The sequence below is a fragment of the Prionailurus bengalensis genome, chromosome A1 (genome assembly GCF_016509475.1).
Source record: "Prionailurus bengalensis isolate Pbe53 chromosome A1, Fcat_Pben_1.1_paternal_pri, whole genome shotgun sequence".
NCBI classification, from domain to species: domain Eukaryota; kingdom Metazoa; phylum Chordata; class Mammalia; order Carnivora; family Felidae; genus Prionailurus; species Prionailurus bengalensis.
In genome coordinates this window covers 158,770,540-158,795,370 of record NC_057343.1, presented here as the reverse complement: position 1 = coordinate 158,795,370, position 24,831 = coordinate 158,770,540, and the positions used below count along the sequence as shown (strand labels likewise).

General features: G+C 38.6%; 1 long non-coding RNA gene and 1 pseudogene across 1 annotated transcript; one reads left to right on the top strand and one right to left on the bottom strand.

Moving 5' to 3' along the window:
* Positions 1-554: 554 nt before the first annotated feature.
* LOC122475078 lies at positions 555-1,088 on the top strand (annotated as a pseudogene).
* A 2,983-nt stretch (positions 1,089-4,071) lies between these two features.
* LOC122491386 lies at positions 4,072-24,183 on the bottom strand. Its single transcript, XR_006299347.1, has 4 exons — positions 24,040-24,183; positions 8,128-8,241; positions 6,287-6,370; positions 4,072-4,174 (listed from the first exon to the last, which is right to left on the bottom strand). It is a non-coding gene; the product is annotated as an uncharacterized LOC122491386 (long non-coding RNA).
* Between the last annotated feature and the right edge of the window lie 648 nt (positions 24,184-24,831).

Sequence of the window (24,831 nt, the reverse complement as noted above, 5' to 3'; positions counted from 1 at the left end):
CACCAGGCTCTGTGCTGACAGCTCAGAGCCTGGAGCCTGCTTTGGATTCTGTGTGTGTGTGTCTCTCTCTCTCTGGCCCTAACCCACTCACATTCTGTCTCTGTCTCTCTCAAAAATAAATAAACATTAAAAACATAAAAATAAAAATAAATTCCTAAACTATAACAATGAAAATAGAAACTCAAATACCTAATAGATTTTTTGTGTTCAAAACAGCAAGTTACATAAAGCCTTTTTCATATTGTAAAACTTCCATACAATGTAAATTACTATCCCATGTACCAAATAGTTACCAATATCCTCTAAATGCTGTCATAATATCTATCTCTTCTAGACACATTTTCAGAATTTCTGGTATTAGTATTTGAGGGTATTCCAATTGGGTTACTATATTATCTATTTTACGCCAAATGTTAAACTTCTGCAATTTAATTAAAATTCCTTGTCCAGACCTAGCCATCGCTTGCTCCATTGCTCCCTTCTCAGTACCTGCTCTGGGTGTCCCTGAGGGTGTTCTGCGGGCCAGGGGTGGGCCCAAAAAGTAGGAGGCAGAAGGGAACCAGGTGTGGGCATCTAAGTGTCTTAGCACCGCAAGGGTGGTTAGAACTAGGAGAAGGAGAAGACTGCAAAGATAGGCCCAGGAGCAATGGTGTCCAAAGAGAAATAAGGGGTGAAAAATGTCAAAATGGAAAATGCCTAACAGGAAAATGAAGGAGAAAAAGAGAGCCCCATGCAGGACAGAGAGGAATTATGCAGTTTGGGAGGGAGTGAAGGCCAGAACTGTGGAGGAAATGTCAACCTGGAGTGAGTGACATGACTTGTCCCTAATTTTTGAGCCATACCTAACAAGCATATTGATCACAATGAAGTGGGAGATGTTGTGGGGAAAGTTCCTAGGACAGATGATGTAAATCAGAAGAAAGAGTAAGGAGCAGCACAGGAGGCACTTCCAAACTCCTGAACCTGATAATTATTATGACTTTTGCCTTATACCTTGAATGCTAAGGTTTCCCTGAGGTTAATAACGTGGCCTATGTTCTATAAGCTTATAGTTTTGTGATTTACTTTTTCTGTAAACCTTTTGGTGTTTCCACTTAAGAGTTTGTAATTATTGTTTTGTCTCAGTGTAAAACTTACTGTCCATAGGGCAATTTCAACCAGTTTTGGGAAAAACTATTCTTTTCATAATATGATATTAATAAAGCAATTTAAAAAGCAATCTCGGGAAGGGTGCCTGGGTGGCTCAGTCAGAAGAGCATGAGACTCTTGATCTCAGGTTGTGAGTTGGAGCCCCACCTTGGTGTAGACATAATGTGTGTGTGTGTGTGTGTGTGTGTGTGTGTGTGTGTGTATGTATATATATGTGTGTATATATAATGTAGAGATTAATATATATTTTTTTAAAAATTCCTTGTCAATATCATTATTCCAGTGACAATTTTTCTTGTACTTGTTGCAAATTGTTCAGGTTTTATGTCATAGTACCGAACACATTTGACATTCATGCAGACCCTTGTTAAATCCCACAACTGCAAATAATATAGTATGAAATTTCTACCATTTTAGGTGCTGCATTACCTCCAGTTTAACATCTCACTCTTATCAGTACTTGTGCAGTAGATCTTTGTCACTTTTTGGGGCCACCCCAAATCTTTTGAACATCTTGAGCAATCTCAAGCTTTTTTGTCACACTTCCACAAAGTAGAAGCCAGAAACTCACTTTCCTAGACACCAGGTACCTATTTTACTATGACTACCAACAAGAAACATCCCCATGCAACTTGGATTCATAAGAGAACACTGTGAATTCATAAGCAGAAACCACCTAAAATTCATCTTCTGGTGAGTATAGTTGGATAGGTACCCAGCATTTGGGTGCAACCATGGTAGAAATTCTGGCATCCACTGACCAGAATCAGCAATGGAAGTTATGGTATCTGTGTTGAGTAATGATGGCAGTGTGGCTTCAGCTGGAGCAATCAGTAGTCTTCTTTAGGCACTGTTCCTGAATGCATGGCCTCTAAGCCTGATTCCTTGGCTCTTCTAGAGAATCTATGAACTACACGATATTCTTTAGTAAATTCCTTTTCTGTTTAACTGAAAAGGAATTTGTTTTTTGCAACTTAAACAACAAATATATATGACTATCAATTATTATTCTCTGTGTTTTTAATTTATTCTGAAATATTTAGGACATGTACAAAAGCCATTTCTTTTTTACTCTTAGAACTTTTCCATACACATCCATCACTGGAGGTAGCAACTGGCCTTCTTCTTGCAGAAAGATGGTCAACATTTTACAAGCATAGAGGCCTATAAACAGAGATGGAAGGGCATTGAATTGGTGGTGATACTCACTCACTTCCTAGGAGACTTGCTCCCACATCCCAGCTTCATATGTGGAATTCATACTTTAGATGCTGGATTACTCTAAACCAATTACATTTGGGATCACTAATGAATAATCTAGAACATCATATTCAATAATCCCAATGGTCTATACTACTAATACAAAACCTGCAATTAGGTTTATTAATTTCTTAGAAATCTGAATACATGGAGGAAGACAAAAAGTTTGGGACTTGCATGATCTACCTTCTTGTCTACACTATTTAAATCAACCCCATATGTGCCAATGTTACTCTGCAGTTAAACTATCTACAGTTAAATATTCAACAAACTTTTTGAAAATGAAAATAATTATAAATTCCATCATTTTAAGATACAACTCAGAAGCTTTCCCTTCTAAAAAAAGATATTTGTATGGAACACTTAAGTCATTTGCTTTGGTGGCTCTGAATAGCCTGTCAAAGCAGAGAGCTGTCCTAGGACACAGAAATTGAGACATGACCTGGAGGACACACTGCTAGAAGGATGGACAGACCCACTGCTGTGCAAAAGGAGACTCATTCTGGCCCAAGAGAGGTGATTGTTGAATTTTCAAGAATTTCTCAAATAATTTGTGAAACACTGCCATTATTAAAAACTAAATCATAGAAATTTACAACTAAATTCATTAAAAATAAACATAATGAATTCTCAAACATGTATTACAATAAATCTTAAAAAATTCAAAAATCATCATTTTCTTAATTATTTTACTACATTTATTGTTATCCCTGCTCTTGGGGTTATTTACATCTACTGTATCTGAATGGAGAAAATACTGTGTAAATGGGGTGCTGCTGCACTTTTCTCTCCAATTGTCGTTGACACAATGCTTAAGTATTTATACTATGGAAATTGACAAAAGCTACCAGTCAGGTCTTGATTGATTGTTTTGTTAATTTTCTAGATTTAAGAAAGTGATGAGAATGTTAATGAATAATGAAAGTGAGAAAATGTGAAGAATGTAGATTAAATCAAAAAGGTGTCATCTTTATGAGTAACTAAAAACAAACAAAAAAAACCCAAAAAGCTTCAGGAAATGTTCTTACAGTATTCAAAAATTATTAGCTACTTCAGCATCCATTCATGCCATAGATGAACTGAAATTCTGACGCAGGTCTTCGCTGAGTCATCCTTGTTTTATCTGTTAACTCACATGAAAATACAAGTGATGTTCATGTCAAGACTATGTTCTTTCATCAGTTGCAACCATAGGTTGGCTAAGAATACTAAGAATACTAGAATACTAAAAATCAATAAAAGCAGTCCATAAGAATCAACTGACTAATATGAAATTTACAGTAAAGAATATTTATACTTTGTTATTTGTAACAAATCTTTTATATATACCAGAAAACTTTATAATAAATGTATGTACATACACATGAATTTATTTCCTTGGCAGCACACCACGGGGTAGATGGGCATTTACTTAGCAAGGGAAAAAGAAAAACTTATATACCCTAATCAGTATTAAAAAAAGAAAAAGAAAGGGGATGGAAGGAAGGAAGGGAAGCAGGACTGGAGGGAAGACATGAAACATAAATGGAAACAATACATACAATTGATTCTTACATTATATGACTCTTTAACATTCTTAGTATATTTCCATATAGACTTAGTCCATCTCTACCCTCGCACCCCCCCCCCACCCCTGTCACACACACACACATTCTCACCAGTGAACGGGCGCTCAATCCAGCTGTGGCTCAGGTTTCTGCTCTACCTTTTTTCTCCATTTCTTCTGTCTTCCCTTACCACCAACCCAAAGACAATGTTTCTTTACCTAGTGGGAAAAAAGACTGAGGAATCTGCTGAGTTGTCAGATTTCCACTCACACTTTCTCCTCTCCTATCACCCACTTGCCTGACCACTCTCAGAGCCTTTCATTTCTCCTCAGCCACTTCTAATTTTCTCAAAATCAAAATATTTATAAATATAACCATTAAATGGCAGTAACTTCAGTACCAAACCATGTGTACATCCCTTCTCCGAATTCCCAATTTTCATGTCTCACCAAGGCTCCCTTAGCCTTCCTCATGTCAATCCTGGACCATTCCAGGATCTATTTCCCACTACAACACCTGGTACTTCTTCCTAACTCACAGACTCAGTGCAAAAAGAGAAAGAAAAATGGAAAATATTTGATCCAGGCATATAACATTTATTCACATTCTTGGCCAACCCAAGACAGGACTGCAACCAGGTACCATTTGTTTGCTTCTTTGTTTGTTTTGTCTATTTCCTCCACACACCCTCCTTCTGCTTTCTGGTTGATCATGTTCTTCATTAAAACTACTTCCAGACTGTGGGAGATCATGTCTGTCTGTTCTCTTCTGTGCCCCCATTGCACAGAACAAAACAGAACTCGGTGAGTCAACCATCTTCCTGATCTTATCTTGTAATGCTTCCTCCAGCAAATCTTACTCCTCATGGGTTCTACTGTTTTAGACTCTGCTAGATGATGGGCTAGCCAGATCAGTTGTCCAGACTGGAGCCAAAATGAGGTTGTACCCTAAATATAGCTTCATTTTAATCCATAGGAAAGAGTACTTCAGCTCTTTCCTTTTTATGGCAGTTGACACTCTATACCTTATATTATATTTATATATGACTATGTCTCATCTCCCACACATCTCTGTGAGCAAAGGACTGATATATTTACTTTTTCTACATTCTACATAGCTTGTACACAAATGTACTCAATACATTTTATCACTTGAGTAAATTATACATACATCTATCTATCGATCTGTCTACCTACCAAGCAATTGGTGGATAAGAGTTTAATAAGGACAAATTAATAGAAGGAAAGTAGCATTAGAAAGGAGGCTACCTACTGTCACCACAGGTAAGGTTAGCCCTACCTACACCAGCCTCCCCAGGTAGGGAGAGAGGAAGGCACACAGTAGAAGGTGCTAACACAAAGGGTCTCCCAAGTACCTAGACTGTAAAGAATAAGCATGGTCCACATCCTCTCTGCTGTTTAGCTCTGAACATGTTGTGGGGATTTCATTAGCATTTTTAAAAAATTACAGTATATTCACCACAGTGGAATCTCATGATTTCATTTTTTCTTTTTAAGTCTAAAGGTAAGTCCACATCACACTTTAGCTGGGTCCTAGACTTTTGCCAGTTTGAGCACACCTGGCAAGCAAAACAGCTGGCTTGAACAACTGAAGGTCACAAAATGCAAAATTATGAGTGCTACTAAATCTAAGCATTAATCACATAATCAGGGTAACTAACCTAACTTTCAACACACAGACTGTGGCATGAAATAAAAACAACTGCCATTTATTCTACATTCTCCTCACTAAGGGCAGCATTATCTACTTAAAGTAGTGCTGACAATCATTTTCATGAAATACACATTTATCAATCTTTCATAGGAAATCTCTTGTGATTAACTGCAGCATCTACTTCTGCTTACATATCAGATGTCAGTGCTTACTGCACATTCATATGATAAATATAAACCATAAATCGTCAAATATGCTGTCACCAGTGTTCTCATAACTGTAACCCTATGGGAGAGAAGGCTGCTGTGGCAGAACTGTAATTTACAGTCCTTACCCAGGACAGAAACATAAGATTCTTGATTTTTCATTTCCTGTATAATTACCGCCCATCCCCCTTAATCATATTATAATAGATCCTTAAACATAATGTGAGTAAAGACCTCTGGTCCTGAGAGCAAATGAAATGATGGTGAGGGTGGCATAGAGATGCAGTTATTAAAAACAGGTTAAACAAGGATCCTCCTAGCATTTCAGATCGGCAAAAGAAGCAGTCAAAGGCTGTTGCTGACAGACACAGATTGTATGATAAAAAAAAACAATAAAAGGCATTGAAATAAAATTCACTGTAAGTCTTCCCTGGATCAATCTGTGCTTACCAATCCATGACTGACTCTTTTCATGGTCTCCCGTCTCTTTGGTTAGTCATAAGTCTTTCCAGGATACAGACTGGATATGGGTGGCTGCAAAGGTGTGGCAAGATCTTATTTAAGTTCTAGTTGTCATGGTTAGGCCAGTTTTTGTCTCGAGATTTTATTTGGTTTTTGCTTGTTTGTTTGTTTTTCCACTGGTATTATATTTCAAGAGCTGCAGTTTGTTTCTTTTGTGCAATTTTTGCCCTGGGAAAATTAAGAGTAAAGATTATATATGGAACCAACTGGAGACTTCCTTGATCAAAATCTGTTCTTTAGATGAATGGTTATTATTGCTGTCATGCCCTAAATCCACCTGCTTGAGTAAAGAAAACATTTAAAATAATCAGCTTATATTATGTTTACAGGATATGACATTTTGATTTGTATTTTTTATGCGTCTATTTCTGTAAACACCATGGCTTGCACAAAAAGGCTCAGAAAGTAAAAAATGCTAACATAACACAACCAAGAAAAGTGAGAAAGCCAACTGCTGGTGTATTGGGCTGAAAATTTTTGAACTCAGCTCTCAGCTGAAGTTCTCTTTACGAACAATGCTTTTGCTGGCAGTTTCATGCTTCTCATGTGTAGCCAGCTCCCTGCTGCCATGATGCTGTGAGTGTGGCATCCGTGGCACCCTGACCTGTTGTCTGAGTAGTGTAACAGAAGGCCGGTTTAGGACATCAGGCCTCTAGAGCCAGTGAGTATGCTTTTGGGAGTATGTCTTTTGGGAGTTTTCAAAGAGGTTTTTCCAAATTCAAAACATCCATGGTCAAATTAGGACAGCCTTCTCAAACTCAGAGAATATCCTTCTGGGAGATTTGCCAGATCAAATCCTATCATCCAAATTATAAAGCTGGAGCAATCTTAGAAATTATCTAGTCCAAGCCCTTCCTTTACAGATGAGATAATCACGACCCATGGAAGTGAAGTGGCTTGCTGCTGATCACACAGATAGGGCAAAACCAGACAAGATTCCAGGTCTTTCTGGTCCAGGAAACAGTTAAACAAAATGTTCTGTTATAAATTGAAAATAATATGTCTTAATTTTGGAACTTAATAGTTTTTTCAAACCATTCAAAGGAGGGGGTGTGAACATAATCTAATGAAATCAACAAAAAACAATTCAAGATACAGTAGAAGATTTTTCACAAGGCAGTACACAAAAAATTTCCAAATGAACTGCATAAACAGTTTTACAACACACATATTATTTTACTAGTAAAAGTATAAAATATATTGTAAGACTTACAGTATTCAAATAATTTTTATGGGTAGAGGAATTTTAACAAGTTTAAGGCCTTTGCTTTGGCAACTAAACCCAGTGACATGCAGTTTAAAAATATCACAGAAACTAGGTTTAAGGGGATTGTGCCCCCCAGGGGGGCCTTTGAAAAGAAGGTGTCTGAGAAATTCCAGTCAATTCATCAAGTAGCATAACGAGATGGTGAATAATAAACTTCTTTATCTAGTCCATCATTATGTTTAATTTTTGGACTTTGAAAAAGAGACACAACCAAGATCAGAGAGTGGTTTAAAATATTTTATTTCTTCAATGCCAACATGCTTAATTATTTCTCCCTAATTGGAGCTCAAATTCAGAGAGTTATTTGAAGTTTATTCATCATCCAAATTACATATAACTATTTTTTTTTCTTCAGAAGTTTGTACCATTTTCAAGACATCCACACATTTCTCTAAATTAGGTGGAAGAGACAGTATACTAAAGAAATGAATGTGATTCTAGGCAATGAAATCACAGGCTGGAGAGAGATCAATTGAAATCAATAGAAAATAAATTTCCTGACCTGTGTTTCTTTGAAGGCTGAAGTAGGAAAAGAGTCACTACAGATACATTTCTGTCAGTCCATTTTTAACAATTCTGGTGCTGCCCAGGCGTCATATCATCTCATGAGTTAGTCCTAAGACCATAATGACATAGGCTATTAGGCTTCAGGGGTAAGTTCAAACAGCAACGTGTTAATATTTGGTCACACGGTTGCCCTAATTAAATGGATGCCTTCTTGGAGCTTCAGTGAGTGATTCCACAAGTTGGAAAGACAACCCTGAGAATGTATAAGCAGTATGTCAGTAATCAGTAACTGGAGGCTAGGGCTTAATTCTGGAAAGCTCCAATGACCAACATGATACAAAATATATTTAATAATATTTACTTTCCCTGTATGTTAAAAGATCAAAAACTCCCCTTCGAGTTGATAAATAGCTGTGGTTCCATACCCCCTCACACATCCTTCAGTGATTTCTCTCACACTGGACTCTCTGCACCCAGAGGGATTGTGCCTGGCACAAGGCCCAGTTGCAGCTCTAGGTCATAGAGTGTCAGATACTTTGAATGTTACTGCTGGTAGAAGTTTCTGAAGCCATACAGAGGCCATAGGGGACTTAGGTTTGAACAAGAAAAGTCCTAAGAGGGTCTTACCCAGGTTGAGGGGAAGGTGGGAGAGAAGAGTTGAGGAGAAAGAGGATTTAACCTGACTATGTGTCGCAGAAAGCTGCCTGGGGGCAGGTATGGGGCATCTAAGAGGCAGGCAGGAATGTAGGAGAATGGACCGGGCCCCTCATTGACTGTGGGAAGTGACACAGCATGCCCAAGGCAAGAGCCACCGAGATTTCCTTCTATACACACCTCTCACAGTCCCTAATAATCCCACGAGTTTTTATGAAAAATTATGTGAAAAAAGGTCTGACAAAACATGAAAGGGAAAATTTGTCTTCTTTTTTAAAATTTATATTCTTGGGGCGCCTGGGTGGCGCAGTCGGTTAAGCGTCCGACTTCAGCCAGGTCACGATCTCGCGGTCCGTGAGTTCGAGCCCTGCGTCGGGCTCTGAGCTGATGGCTCAGAGCCTGGAGCCTGTTTCCGATTCTGTGTCTCCCTCTCTCTCTGCCCCTCCCCCGTTCATGCTCTGTCTCTCTCTGTCCCAAAAATAAATAAACGTTGAAAAAAAAAATTTTTAAATTTATATTCTTAACTTGGCCATGACCATATTTCCCATTATTTCCCTTCAAGCTGAATTTGTTATGAAGGTATGGAACCAACCAAACATACTACTTATTTAAAACTGTACAGCCTCTCATGTGTGATGGGCAGGGACCATCCATTGCTCTGGAAAACAGGCCACCATTATCCCTTCCTACTAGTTCCTATCATTCATTTTTTTTTTAATGTTTATTCATTTTTTTGAGAGAGAGAGAGAGCGTGCACGAGTGGGGGAAGGACAGAGAGAGAGGGAGATACAGAATGTGAAGCAGGCTCCGGGCTCTAAGCTGTCAGCACAGAGCCTGAAGTAGGGCTTGAACTCAGGAACCCCAAGATCATGATGTAAGCCAAAGTTGGATGCTTAACCAACTGAGCCACCTAGGCTCCCCCTATCATTCTTTTATAAGGAAACATCACTCATCTCTTCTGTAACCAAGAGTGGGTACACACATGTTGTAAGACTTTTTAAATTTAGATAGAATGTTGGTTCTTGTCCATAATTCCTATCCACAATAGGATGAAATAGGATGAAAATAAAATTTAAAAATTCCTTAACCCATCGGCAGCAAAATCTGAACTACGGAGAAGAAGAGATCAAACTCCCATGCAGAAGAATACTAAATAATTCAGATGCTCCACCCTCTAGGACAGGGAACATAATCCCCCACTCCTTAAGTATAGGTCATGCATAGTGACTTCCCTTCCAAAAACACAGAATGAAAAGGGAAGAAAAATGTGTAGCTTTATAGTGCGAAAATATGACAAAAAATACCACAGCCAGGTAATCAAGGTCAACATTAACAGTGATAAGTCATGCTGATAGTATGTACCCTTCCGATGTGATGAGAATGGCACTCTCCCTCTGTGGTCAAACCCATAACCCCAGTCTAATCTTAAACCATCAGACAAATCCCAACTGAAGCATAGTCTATAAAATATCCAACATAACAACAAAATGTAATGGAGTGGCCTAGATGGACTCGAGGAACAGAAAAAGGATATTAGGTAAAAATTAAGAAAACATGAATCAAGTATGAACTTTAGTTAATAATAATGTATCAGTCTTGGCTCATTAATTATGGCAAATATGCCATAGTAAAGTAAGATGATAACAATATTTAAAACATAGGGGAACTGTGTACTATCTTTGCAATCTTTCTATAAATCTAAAACTGTTCCAAAATATAAAAATGTATTAAAAAAAATAAACTGACCTGGATTAACATGAGGCTATGTATGCTTTTTACTTATCACATAGTGATCAACAGGTTTTGCTATGAAAATGCCAATGTATTTAATAACATGGCGCTGCCTCAAATATTCCCAGTGTAATGCAATATATGGTTTATATATGTATTTCTACAATCCAAAAAAAGGTATTAATTCGGGAAACATCTGGCCCAAAGGTTTCAGATAAGAGACCATATACCTGAAATACTGTTAGTGGTAATAATGTAATTAGTAATGCATTTCAGTTGTATGGCAGCTTTAGTAGACATTTTCAGTTTAGCCTGAAACTCTAGCCAAGATTGATAACAGTGATAGGAATTTTTGGTTTACTATGTTTCATACAATTATGTTTATATAATAATCTAATTGGACCCTTAAAATCTGTAAGAAGAAATTCTTACACATATTTTTGAAGGAGGTAAATGAGGTTCAGAAAGGTCAAGTTGTTTGCAAGCAATGTGACTGAGAGTCAGATATAAAGGACCCTCCCGTGACGTTTTCAGGACCCAACATAAGAGTACAAATGATAGTTCCCCAGCCCAGTGCTCTACCCTGTCTTTCTTCCCACCCTACATCCATCCCCTTCAGGCCGCATTCTGTGAAAGTTTGGACCATCCTGCCAGCTTATCTCTGGCCCCAGTGTGTTCCCAGTAGCCTGGGCAAGGAATCCAGAATTCTGAGAGCACAGGGACAGTGGTTTCAGGTCGGCATGTGTTCTTGGCCACTCAGAATTCTCTATGAGGAGGGCTGTGTCTGTCAGAGGGTCAGAGTGAAGCATCAAAAATGGGAATCTAGGGCCTCACCTCAAACTCCAGATATAAGGGTTATAAGGCTGGTATTCAAATTCATGTTTACCTGACTCAAATGTTCATGTTCTTGCTACTATAATGTGTCATCAAGGAAAAAATGTGCCTAAAGACCACAATATCAACCTGAAAACCGATTTTTGAAATACATTGTATTGGTAAGGAATATCAAAAAAAGAATATCTTGAGGTCTAATATTCATATAGAATACTGGCAAGAGAGACTAGTTACAAAGCACTCTAACTCAAATTTCTAAAAAAAAAAAAAAAAAAAAAAAAAAAAGAAAATCTTAGATCCCTAAATCACCGAACTTTGAGTTTTAAATACATTCAACGAGGACCTTCTGTGTACCTGGCAGCCTGTTTGGGGACTGGCTCCTGTATAAGGGGCACAGATTCTAATGAGGCAAATTATTTCCCCCCACCAATAGGAAAGGGGGAAAGACTGCACAAATTCCTCTGAAATTCAGAAGTCACTTCTCTATTTACAAAACATTCTTTAATAACAAAAATAGCTGATTTCTTACACTGTCTGCATTTGTCAGTTTCTCTGCTGAGTGCACGTTGCTTGGATGGTGAATAGATATAAAAACTAGAGACATGGAAAACTCTGGCAATTTACATTGTACTGTCCTTTCTTGGTCTTCACAGGGAGCATATTTTACCTCTCTCTTTACCTCCTTGGGTTGACTCTGTACACATGACTACTAGATGTGTCGGCAATGTAGATTCTGTCTCCCAATCAGATAGTTCCTTGAAAGCAGGGGCTGTCGGTTAGACCTCACTTCCTGGGAGTCCCCACAAGCCTGGGTGCCTTACTCCCTGCCCCAAAATGCTCCATCCCCTGGTGGAGACCGAGTGCCAGCTGGAACGCCAGCAAGGCTGGGAAAGTGCCATCAGCACAGGCACTCGCTGAGGTCACCGTCTGCTTGGGATCTCAGCTTTAAATGGTTGAGTTCACATTCCTGCAGAGACTCTCCCCAGGCCTTCTCTAGGCTGCCTGTTCATCTTTCTGCTCTTTTTATTTCCTGAGTGAACAAACTTTTGCCAGCAAAGGCAAACCACATTTACAATCATTGTGTTAAATTGAGAAGGTATATCTGCCCCTAGTGACAGAATTGTTGACATCTTACCTCTATTATTTTGGATGGCATGCTTACAAGTAGCCTTTTCTCAGCCTTACACATAAACAAAGCCCTAGAACAAGTTAAAAGGCTTTCCCTCCCTCCAGGGACTGTCAGGGGAGCTCTGTGTTTCTTTCCCCAGCTGTCCCTACACTCCATAAAAGGTCACCAGCACACTAAAAGAGACTGCTTGTCATGGAAATTCTCAGAAAAGGAGAATGTTATCTGGGACCATCAAGAGCTTGAGGGCAGAGGACAGGAGCTTCCTCACTCTTTACAGATTTTAGATCTTACCTTTTATCAAAGTGTTTTTTTCCCCAACAATGATCAATTAAGTCTTAAACCTCAGTGAAGGAGGTATTTATCCTGTTTGTAGATGTGGCATTAAACTCAGTGCCCTGCACAAAGAATGAAAATACCTTTGGTTGAATCCACCCAAATGTTTCCTGGACACTGATCATAGGATTCCACACAAACTTTACACATGCTGTTCCCTCTCCCCTGGACTCTGCAGGCACCTCCCTCCCCCAACTCCCATGAAACACAGCACAACTGACTCTTTCTGATTCATTACCATTTCCTGAAAGGTCATCCTTATTGAGCTATCTAACTAGGCTCTCTACCACTACCACCCCTCCCCACTATTCTTTAAGAACATAGTTTCATATATATATATATATATATATATATATATATATATATATTTGTATATGTTTATATATATATGTTTTGTATATGTTTATATATATATATATATATATATATATATATGTTTATATATATGTTTGAGAGAGAGACAGAGAGCATGTAAGCAGGGTAGAGGGGCAGAGGGAAAGAGAGAATCCCAAGTAGGCTCCACGCTCAGTGAGGAGCCCAATGCTGGGCTCAATCCCACAACTCTGGTATCATGACCTGAAGGAAAATCAAGAGTCAGATGCTCAATGGATTGAGCCATCTAGGTGCCCCCCATATTTTATATTTTACTCATTTACTAGCATATCCAGGTTAAAGGAACCTGGATCAGTATATCATGAACCCAAAGTGATTTATCCTCTCCAACTTCTGGGAGATTTAGCCTTCAAATCTGCTCAACTTCCTATGTTCTTCCCTGTTGGGAAGATAATGAAAATATCCCACCAGTCCCATAACTGTCCTAGTCACTTCCCAGTCATAAACAAATAGTCCATTTTCTTGGGTGACTTTAATATCAAGACTCTAAACCTAAGCTAATCTACAATTTCTCCCCTCTGCCAGCTCATATCTCCTTCAGGCTTGACTTGTCGAGGAAGCCAGCCTTTGTCAGCTTTTGTCAGCCTTTGTCAGCTTTCTCACTTTACCTCTTCCCATCCTGGGCCCTTTCAAGTTGGGGCAGGGGATGGAGGAGGATAGGGGAAGACAGATCTAACTTGTCAGATTTGGCTGTAATCTGGAGTTGATACCTCTGTACTTGGCAAACACCCAAGCTTCCCAATCCTGCTCTTTGTGAAGTTTTCAGAGGCTCCCATCATAACGGATGTCTTACCTACAATTGCCTTGCTAGGCAAGACTCTTTCTGGTTGGTCCCATAAGAATTTCCCCCTCATTCCCATTGAGCTGCCCCATTCCAGAGGCCTTTTTCCAGTCACCTCAACCTTCCTTATGGTCCTCTTTGTCAAGTTACCTTCAAGATGACCCCGTCTGGTCTTGTCTCAGTCAGTTCTCACCCAGTCAACTTTAAAAGTACTGGCCAATCCCAACAGAGCCATTTTTTTTTCTCTCTGCTGCCCTACCATATCCCATTCCTACCCTCACTATGGCTTCTGCTTTGAAATGCCTCAGATATCAGTCCTTAAGTCCCAAAACTCCAGGAAACACAAAACAGTGCTCTCTCAGACTGGTTCCCTAGAAGCCTCCTCCCAACTAGGTTTGAAGTCAGCCCCTTCCTGAAGTGAGGACAACTACACAGCACAGTGACAACTCTTCTTAAAGAAATTCAAACAGCACTTGAATCTCTCAGCATACTAAGCCTTCTCTTCAATGCCCTGAAGGTGGATGATGGGTTCAGGCTGGCAAAACCAGTTCTGAGGTACCCTTTTTTCAAATCCTGGAGAGGTAGTCTAGCACTTCAATTTAAAAAGCCAAAGAACCTGACACCTACTGTTTTGTTCTTTGGTGCCTCAGCCGAAACTGAGACAGAAATATCCTGTTACTCTTGTTTGTGGTCATTCTCTCCCATTAAGCTATGAACTCCAGAAGGGCAGGGACCTTAGCTGTTTTATTCATTCATGTATCTATCAGAGCAGCCTAGGAGAATTCCCTGTGTAGATTCCCAGCGGGTGCTTAATAAATGTTTCTTGAAATAATGAATATATAATAAAATAAAAGTGGTGATGACGCAGATACCACTTTAGTGAAAAATTAAAAAAAAAACTGAAGAGACTTTCATATTAATCAATAAAATACCTGATCTTGAAATAAATTACCTTGTGATTCCCTGCCTTGAAAGAACCTCCTGAAAGACGGAAGTCTAAATCTTAGACCAACAGTTTTCATTTTAAGCCAAAAAATGCCTGAGGCACAGACAACAAATGCTTACACAAGAGTTAACAGATTGGATGCTGGCTGATGATGCTAATATCAATTCTTTGTCTAGACATGCAATGCCAGTTCTGCTGACACATTCTTCCAGAGCTTTTTTGCAGGATGTGAAACTGGCCCCTGGGTCAGTGATATTCAGAATTAAGCCTGAACTCTGCAGAGAAAACTCTTCCACGGGACTCCAACCCCCCATACTCTGCCCTTGATGAATTTTTACCAAGCTCTCTTCCACAAGGACAGGTGGAGAAATGGGGAGGCACCACCGTATTTTATTGAGATTGATGCCACATCCTTCTTGTCACTAGGTAAAAGGGTGGGAGGAGACAAAGAAGCTGAAAAAGCAAATTTCTCAAGATTCATTCCATGGGAATCCAACCAAGTACATGGGGGTGAGGGTGTACACGAGGGCTACTACCAAAATAGCCTAGCAAACACCCTCCCTACGCAAACATTTCTTCGATCCATCAGTATGGTAGTGGGTAGGAGGAGGTGGTTTAGAGTTCAGCCTCCAGCTCTGGGAAGAATGGGAAGCAGGGTTGTAGAGAGAGCTTGGCCTTACAAGTTTGTTCCTGCTTTGCACACTCAGCCTCCTCATAGCCAAGCCTTATTCCATAATCCCCTTCTATGATCTTCAGCAGAGCTGATGTCAGAGAAAAGATCCCAGATGCCAAGTCAGAACCAAAGAAACTGTCTCTCATAGCAATTGCATTTAAAAATAAATCTTTAAAAGAATGCTAATTTTGGTTATATTAAGATTTATCTAAGGAGGATCCCTCCTCACACAAATATAACAGTTTCAAAATTCTGCAATAGAAATTGAGACCTTAGGAAACATCTGTTCTGATGCCTCACATTTTACAAGTGAAGACACTTGTAAACTTCGCGAGAGGTTATGTGACATGACCAAGATCACACAGCTCTCACTGAAATCTGCTTCTTCCAACTGTAGTGTCTTGCTTTTTCCAATTCATTATGCTGCTTTCTGTGTATACGTAAGCCCGTCTTCACCTATCCCAGGTATGGAATTGCAGCTATACTTCTGAAATGGATCAGATGAATTAATTTAAATAGTCTCCAATTTTTAGAACTGCACATCATGCTATTGCTCTAGCAAATATTAACATAAGACAGTGTCTCTACCTTCAAAAAGTTAACTTCTAAGTTACACAAGCTGCTTTGGAATGAGCATTTAAACTAAATTTTAATCCTAACTCTGCCTCTGACTCACCAGGACGCTTTGGACTAGTCACAAAATTGTCTCAGTTTCTTCATCTGCTCATTGGGAAGAATAATGCTGATCTGTCACTTGTTAATTTAAAGGAGCTGCCAGTCTTGTAGCCACTAAATAATTGTGTGTGTGCAGGGGGAAATCCTATAAAGATTCTAAGTATAAACTGAGACTATGTAACAAAGCCATCAAAGTACATAACTCAGATGCTTTCTAATAATCATGACATATAGAATTTTAGTTCACCAAAAAAGACAGGTGACTGCTACCAGTCAAGCACATTCCTGCAAAAAACCACCTCTTCGCCATATTGTTTCAACATATCAGAGATGTTAATCAAACCTGTAGAATTTAAGGAACAAAATTGAAATGGAAATTGGCCTCAAAGCTAGTGAGACTGGGTGTGTAGCATGTTCCAAAGGTTTCATCTGCCAAATAAAGTCTTCTCATCAGCAGAGGGGAAAAGGAACTGCTTTCCCATGACCAAAGAGTCTCTGTGTGGCTGGGAATCCTGTTCGCCACTATCAGTTTTTGTGGGAGCACCACAAAAAAAGAATTCCAGACAGAGGTAGGCAACAACAGTAAGAGGCAATCCAAAGAATAAAACCTAAATTGTGCTTTGTTTCTCACTGACAATATTCTTTACTATATTACCTAAGACTCAGCTAACAATGGGATTTGTACAGATGGGATAAAAATAAATTCCATTCCTTTATTTTCAAAAATGCCCACAAGATGATTTTCAGAGTCCTGATACTACTTATTGCCAATGGAATCCAGCACCATAAATAATTGCTTTAATAATTACCGAAAGAGGGGCGCCTGGGTGGCGCAGTCGGTTAAGCGTCCGACTTCAGCCAGGTCACGATCTTGCGGTCCGTGAGTTCGAGCCCCGAGTCAGGCTCTGGGCTGATGGCTCAGAGCCTGGAGCCTGTTTCCGATTCTGTGTCTCCCTCTCTCTGCCCCTCCCCCGTTCATGCTCTGTCTCTCTCTGTCCCAAAAATAAATAAACGTTGAAAAAAAATTTTTTTTTAAATAATTACCGAAAGAATTATGTGCTTGGCAAAATTGGCAAAGAAAAAGAGATGGCATCTTACTTAATCAGTCCTTAATAGAACAACTAAAATGGCCTAATAACGAGGGTTTACCAAATCATTTGTAACAGGAGATGAAGTTTTCACAATAAATTTTTCTTTTGAGATAATGATATAATTAGACACTGTGTTTAATGCCACACGGACAATTAGGAATAAAACAAAAAATTACTCATAGAAGAGAATGAATATTTTTTAAAGGAATAATAATGTTTGAATAACTATAAGCAGAGGTGTACATATGGGTTTGAGGGCTCATGGGATTCTTTCTACGTCCAGCTCTGCCTAACCACAGAACATGGACACTAAAGTTAGTCGGGTGCCATAGTGGAGATAGTTAGGGCTTACTAGCTAACTGTGTCCCCCCACCCTACATTTCCCCGCCTAATTTGCAGTTAGGTGGGGGTCATGCAACTAGTTCAGACCAATGGACTCTGAGAGAAGGGAACCTGAGTCACTTCTAGGCTGGGGCAGTTAAGAGCTGATGTGGCTTGCTTATCTCTTCTCTTCTCTCTTCCCCTGCATCAGCAGCAAAGAGGCACATGTTCCAGATGCTGTAGCCCCTACAGAGGAACGCTACTGACTCATATTGGACTTGACATAAGTAAGAATAAACCTTTGTTGTGTTAAGCTAATGAGATTTCAGGGGCTCATGTTGTAGCACTAGGATGAATTACCCTGACAAACATAAAGGCCCTATGTTAATATGTTCATGGTGGCCTGAAACTTAAATTTATACTATTGACACTAGGCTTTTTAAAATACTATTAGAGGGAAAATAATATATTTCCTTCTTTTTTCCTCTTTTCCTCACTCTTTCTGGCCCTGCACAGTCTAAGGCAGTGGTTCTCAAAGTGTGGTTCCCAAGACCATTAACATCAGCATCATCTGGGAGTTTCTTAGAAATGTCAATCCCCTGGCCCCACCCCAGGCCTGTTTAATTAGAAATTCTGGGAGTGTGGCCCAGCAATCTATATTTTAACATACCCTCCTAGTAATTCTGGTGAACACTTAAGTTTGAGAAACAATGAACGGTCTAAGGTAACCTTTCCTTGAGTCCACCTGAATGTGATCAACATGCAGCTATTCTTCCCCTTTATAAAATATGCATTCGGGCAGATTTTGAACTTCCCAGGCCTTTTTATGCCCCTGTCTTTTTTCAAATGTCAGCTTTTATATTGATTAGCTATAAACAGATTTACTATAGCAGATTAAAGATAACTGTAACATCTTTGTCACTACCTCCACTGAGAAGTGAAGTCTTCTTTCCTCACCCCCTTTGAATAGAAGTGGGGCCTGTGACTGCTCCTGACCAATAGAATGCAGGGGAAGTAAAGTCGTGCACCTTTTAGGCTAGGCTTTAAGAGGACTGGCAGCTTCCACTTCCTGCCTTGTGAAATCCAGCAGCCGTGCTACAGGGAAGCCTAAGTAGCCATAAGGAGAAGCGTGGAAGGCCTTGAGGAGAATCAAGACCCCCACCACCACCAGAATGCCCCACTGAGCTACCTGCTGATGGCCAATATTACCTGTCCACTACCATCTTGGCCATCTTGCATGCTCTGGCCCAGGTGAGTTCCAAGATAGCCGTATCCCCAAGTGACCTCATGTGAAGCAAAAGGACTCAGCTGAACCCATTCAGCCCAGAGAATGAGGAGATATAATATAATGATTGTTGTTTAAAGCCACCAAGTTTGGGGGAAGAGGGAAGTTAAGAAGCAATAAAGAATCGAAACATTCACTTTCATTGTTTTTGAAAAGCACTATCTAAGTCAAATTTCAATAAGGTCTGATTAACCAAAATTCTTCTGTCTCAGACAAACTGACTCCTTGGCTCCTTACAATGGTGTTTTCCTAATATTTCCCTCTCCTTAGGTTTAGCTACAATAATAGGCAGCTTCTCCATCCTCAACTCTGAAAGCTTGCAAGGATTTCTCTACTAGCTATCCAAGAAGTTTCAAACGGAGATCTGAGTCTTTTGCCTCCCATATCCATAACTATCAAGGAGAAAGAAAAGGAAATAGAATCAGAAAGTTTATAGCCTCATCAGAGGATCTCAATATAGTTGGGGGAGGAGTCAGATTTTACTACTTAAATAAACATTTTCCTTTCCACATTCACCCCCAAGTATAGTCATCAAATAAGATTAGAACCTGGTTACCAGAAAGCTTATAGCTTCAAAAATCCTAGTTTTGAATTTTTTATTGAAAGAGATACTTGCAAAATGAAAGAAAACTAATATTAAGTGTTCATATCCACTGAATGATGGCTAAAAACAGCTTCCTTCAACGGGCTATTACACATACATAACAGAATTTAGGAATGAATTATATAAGGCTAAGAGTCAAAAACTAAGCATTCAAAATATAAGTACATTCCCAGAAGCTATAAATAGCAAAGGACCAAACTTGCAAAGAAATTGCACCCAAAAACATGATGCTGGGCAGTAAGCTCCTAAACAGTAAGTAACATATATTAGCTCTCTATTCTCATGATCCAACACCATGTTTGGTATATGTGTTTATGAATAAATAAATGAATGAGAGTCACGCAAAGAAAGAAACAAAAGAGAACAAAGTGAAGAGGAAGGAGTGATAGGAAAAAGAATCAAATATAAATCCCTCTAGGAACAGATATCACTGAATTTTTCAAAGGTGCTTTCTCAACTTCAGCGTTCTGATACATAACCAATTGGGATATAAACCTTGGTCAGCACATGTAAAACACAGCAGCTAAACAGGCCCTGCAGCTTTGAGCTCTCAAGGCAAGTCAGACCTCAGCAGAGGAGCAAGGCTTTCAGCACCTTAAAAGGAACTAAAGGAAGGAAAGTTCTCACACTCCTTCCAGGCCAGTCCCTAACATCTTTAAGAGAAAGGATTTGGTAGTCATTTCATAATAAAAGGGGTCACCTGGAATTAAGAGGAAATCAATTCTATATGTACAGAAGCCTCTCTCAACCTGGAACTTTTAATACATCAAAATTATTTTTTTTTTTTAGTTTATTTATTTATTTTGAGAGAGACACAGACAGTGTGAGCAGGGGAGGGGCAGAGAGAGAGGGAGAGAGAGAGAATTCCAAGCAGGCTTTGCACTGCCAGTGCAGAACCAGATGCAGGGCTTGAACTCACAAAACTGTGAGATCATGACCTGAGCCGAAGCCAAGAGTTGGACGCTTAAGCACCTGAGCTACCCAGGCACCCCGATACACCAAAATTCTTGATGGTAACTTTCAAACATTAAAATTTCCACACTCCACACCACAAAAGGGACAGATTTTCACTTAGGACAATAGTCATGTGCTAACAGTCATGGTTGTTTATCAGCCATTAAAACATCTATTTATCGGGGCGCCTGGGTGGCTCAGTCGGTTAAGCGTCCGACTTCAGCTCAGGTCACGATCTCATGGTCCGTGAGTTCGAGCCCCGCGTCGGGCTCTGTGCTGATGGCTCAGAGCCTGGAGCCTGCTTCTGATTCTGTGTCTCCCTCTCTCTCTGCCCCTACCCGTTCATGCTCTGTCTCTCTCTGTCTCAAAAATAAAAACGTTAAAATTAAAAACAAAAAAAAAACAAAAAAAACACATCTATTTATCTTTTTTATAAATTTCTTTTCATTATTTAATTTTATATAAGTTTATTATTTAAGTCATTGCTCATTTTCTTACTCTAATCCTCAAAGACCATCCTATCAAGTATATGTATATAAATAAACATTTATTTATATATATTTAAATATAAATATTTATATTTATAAATATAAAAATTTATTTATATATGTTTAAATATAAACATTTATTTATATATAACATTATATATATGTTTATATATATATTTATATTTATTTATATTTATATTTATATTTGCCATGTTTTACAATACATCAAATCAAAGAGTCAAATTTTGGACCTGTAAGAAAATGTTTTTTACAAGCTAATCCCAATCATTTTATAGATAGAAAAGTCTCAGATCTGCAGAGTTGAAGTAACTTAACCTTGTTAGAGTAAGTAGTTACCAAAGCACTACTGCTGATGGATAAATTCATCCTTCAGCAATCATGAGGGAAATAGGCAGCTTGGCACTCTACCAGTCCCTGGGAGAACAAGGATGAAAATGGAGTCACTCTGTTATCCTCTTACATGTATTGTCTATATATCCATCCAATGATTTCCTAGCATATTCACTGAATTGTATTATTTTCATTTATAGCAATTTACCTTTAAGTCATTACAATACCTTTATTTGGACACAGGGGCAGATAACATAATGTCCTTTATGGAAACTCAGACACTGTCATGTTGACTGATATTTCAAAGAGTCTGACAAGTAAGTCAGTGGCACCAGAGTGCCAAATGTCAGGGTCTGTACTTAATCCAACTAGATCACACTATTAGAAATAGATATCCTTTTGAATGTCTGATTGGATTGGATTAGGTAATAGCACAATAACTAGCAAGCAGCAAGAGCCAATTAGTATGCACCTCATGAAGGTGTTTTGGATGTGCCTCGTTTTGAAACAGGAATGTGAGGTTGCCAAATCTCAGACAAGTCATGTTTATTCCTGTACCTGAGCTGCTGAATGATACAAAATTTTCTTGAGTAAATTTTTAAATCTTTTTCTGGCTGCAACTCTACCCCATCTCTGCTCACATCAGTGCATTAAAGGATATACAGTCAAAAGCTCGCTGTGGGCTTCAGAAGAAGAAAATAAATTCAACGACAAGTAAAAACAGGAAGTGCCATCCTAGTATAATTTAACATTCACAGTTTTCAAAGTCTGACAAGAAACTCAAATTCCCACACTCTGCTCAAAGGAAAATACTATCTCTTTTCTTAATCTGGCTTTTATTCTGTATCTGTAAAATATGGAGTAAACTGATCTGGCAATTTTATGCTCAATTTAGTCAGTGTAGTGCACAATTCAAGTTTCAAAACATAATATGATATAGCCAATTGGGTGTTTACATTTACCAAATTAACTAGATCATTGTTAAATCATTTCCCTTTGTTCTTTATGGGTATTCTCCTAAGCATGGGAATGTATGGGATGTACCTATAGTCACAGAGGTGACAAACAGTTATTCAAGTTGTCAAAAGTTGAATGTACACCCCCCCCAAAAAAAAATCAGCATGTAAACTGGCCTGATGCCCACATCAAATACTCCCCTACGCAGCCTCCTAACATGACTACACATAATCCCTTGGCCCTGTCTCAATGTGTCCAAAACCACATGCACCTGGGTCATGGGGCTGTAAGAGACTAAACTCATCTATTATAAGCCACTATCTCTATTAATAACTCGAATTCATCTTCACAAACTGTAGGGCTTCTCAGGAGGGCACAGAATAAATCAACAATACCAAAATCAGCAAGACTATACATAGCTATGGCGATATAAGCTTAACAAGATCAAACATTTTTAAGAGCATTTGATTAGGCTTTCTGGGGTGTGGGGTGGGTGGCTGCCATTGCTTCTTCAGGTAGATCAGCTAACTCTACCTACCTGGGAATGGGTAAAGAGCAGTACTCTTCCTATTCTGTATTAATCAAATCATGTTTTCTGGAGGAAAAGATGAACTTTATACTGGTAGTCACGTAGAGACACTATTGTGATGCATCTATGTTATTTGAATGGAGAATGGGTCTAATTGAAGAATTCCAACCATTTCTATGCAGCAAGGGAGGTTCAGTTGCTAGATCTCCAAACTTTTCAAGAGAAGCCAGAAATTAAAACTTTTGTTATAAATTTTCCTGACTTATTTTAACAAAATAGGTCTATACTTAGTTTGGCCAATGACCACTGGTTCAGATGTCTTATATATACACAGGGATTTTTATTTACTTTATTTTTTAATGTACTCACTATATACTTATTTGACCAATCCTTATTTATTTATGACAATCCCAACATTAGTTTAATTCTACACAATTTTCTTGAGTCAACTGGCTATAGTTCCACTATGTGCTAACTAAAGAAAATCCACCTATGAATAAGATAACATTTCTGACATCAAAAAGACACAGCAGAGAAAAGTCAGGAAGTAAGGTGTGTTGTAATAAAGGAGTGTATTCAGGATAAATGGGATGAATTTAGGGAGTTAATGATGGCAGATGAAGTGAAAAAGACCAGGTAGCAAAGGCCTTATATGCCATGGAGACGTGGATACCAGCAGCTACCATTTACTGAACACATAAAATGCACCAAACCCTGTGCTTGTATTGTGCTTATACTACCTAGGTTAACTCTCATACCAACCTCGATGAGGAAGGAACTATTATTATCTCCATTTCATAGACAAGGAAACTGAAACTTAGAAAGCTCAAGTAAACTGCCCAAGAACATGGCTGTATATGGCAGAGTCAAAATCTGGGCTCACAACCTGTATCTAATTCCAAAACCTATGTTTTCAACCACTATGATATTGCTAAGGAATTTGGATTTCAGCCTACAAGTAATGGAAAACAAGTGAAGAATCTTAGGCCCACATTATCCTATTCCGTTCTAACATTCCATGAGCTAAACAATGGAAAATATGATTACTGTTTTATATCTGGAGAAATCAAAAAAGGATAAGCAACTCAAAGCAAGGGAAACAACGGTCTCCCACCACACAAATAGCTCAATTTCTAGCCCACGACTAATTCTGGTTTTATATGGTTGGCAAATGTTACCTTTTAAACACTTGGTATGCTTTCAAGCAATCATACTTCTTCAAATTCAGAAATTCCAAGAGCACATTCCCAGTTAAATCCTCTTCTCAGCAGAACCTTAGCTATTTCTAGCCAAGTTCTTCCTAATTTGTGATGTAAATATGAGAAATACAAAATAATTACTGGGACAAAGGACAGCAGTCATCAACCTCTGATCTCTGACAACTGTGTGTGTAGGACATACAAATCCCATCTGAATGTCATAATGAAATAATATTATACTAAGAATTTACATACTAGTAATTTAATAACATTCCTTGGGTTGACTTATAATTGCTGTGAAGCATTTAAGCACTCAACTTTCCAAGTTATAGCCATAATATTTTATTCATGTATGTGAAAGTTTGTCTCCATCAAGTTTCCCTGCAACAAAATTTAACACCACTTTTATTATACAGGTCAAGGCTAATAGTTAAAAAGAGATTACTTATTTATAACAGTGCTATAACATGGTTGGATCAAAGCTATGACCAAGATATTTCTTTGCTCACAGAATTAAAAAGTTGCATAAATGGAAATATATTCTGGTCACTTTTGTTCCCCAAATATGTCACACAGCTAGAGAGTGTAATTCTAATGCTTTCCAGAATGAAAAAATACAGTAACTTTCTCCATAAAAGATAAATAACAACCACTTGTTCAGCACTTATAAATATGTCACAAAGATCCTTTGAGAAAGGAATAATACACCAACTTTTTCAGAGAAGCAAATTGAGGCTCAGAGAGGTAAAAGAACTTTTCCAAGATCAAAAA